The sequence below is a fragment of the Chionomys nivalis genome, chromosome 12 (genome assembly GCF_950005125.1).
Source record: "Chionomys nivalis chromosome 12, mChiNiv1.1, whole genome shotgun sequence".
NCBI classification, from domain to species: domain Eukaryota; kingdom Metazoa; phylum Chordata; class Mammalia; order Rodentia; family Cricetidae; genus Chionomys; species Chionomys nivalis.
In genome coordinates, this window is record NC_080097.1 from 3004386 (window position 1) to 3004987 (window position 602).

The window sequence follows — 602 nt, forward strand, 5'->3', positions numbered from 1 at the left end:
CTTGAGTATGTTCTTTGGCTCTGCAATGAACTTCTTCCCAATTTCCTTTTTAAAGAGTTAAGCAATGAAGGAAAAAGCGGAACTGAATAACAGCAGTGTAGTAATGTAGTATTTTTTTAAACAGTGAGCAATGCTCCAACAGAGACCTCCAGACACTGAAAGAGCAGGCAGAGGCCTCTGCAGAGCAGCCGCTGAGCCGCTGAAAGGGGACGGCCTACAGCTCTAGGGCCCTAGGCCAAAGGTTACAGCTCTTCCAGAAAGTGTCTAGCAGGCTTTCTGGTTCTTAGCAGAAAACCACCCCTAGAGTGAGGCGGGGGAGGTGCAGGGGACTCCAGGTCCCACAGACTTAGATGTATGTCCCTGGAGCCACTGCCAAGGACAGAGAAATCCAGAGAAGCTTCAAAAGACAGAAGCTGGATCAGTGAGTAAACATTAGAGTCAGAAGTCAGAGGTGCTGGCGGCACCAGCTTTAATCCCAGTACTAGGGAGGTAGAAGCAGGTAGATTACTGTGAGTTCAAGGCCAGCCTGGCCAACAGAGCAAGTACCCAACAGCTAGGACTATGTAATGAGAACCTGTCTCAAAACTTTTTTAAAAAGAGAA

General features: G+C 48.0%; 1 non-coding gene across 1 annotated transcript; it reads left to right on the plus strand.

The window, feature by feature from the left end:
* Positions 1-236: 236 nt before the first annotated feature.
* Positions 237-299, plus strand: LOC130885394 (U7 small nuclear RNA). The gene has a single exon (XR_009058157.1). It is a non-coding gene; the product is annotated as a U7 small nuclear RNA (small nuclear RNA).
* Positions 300-602: the final 303 nt, after the last annotated feature.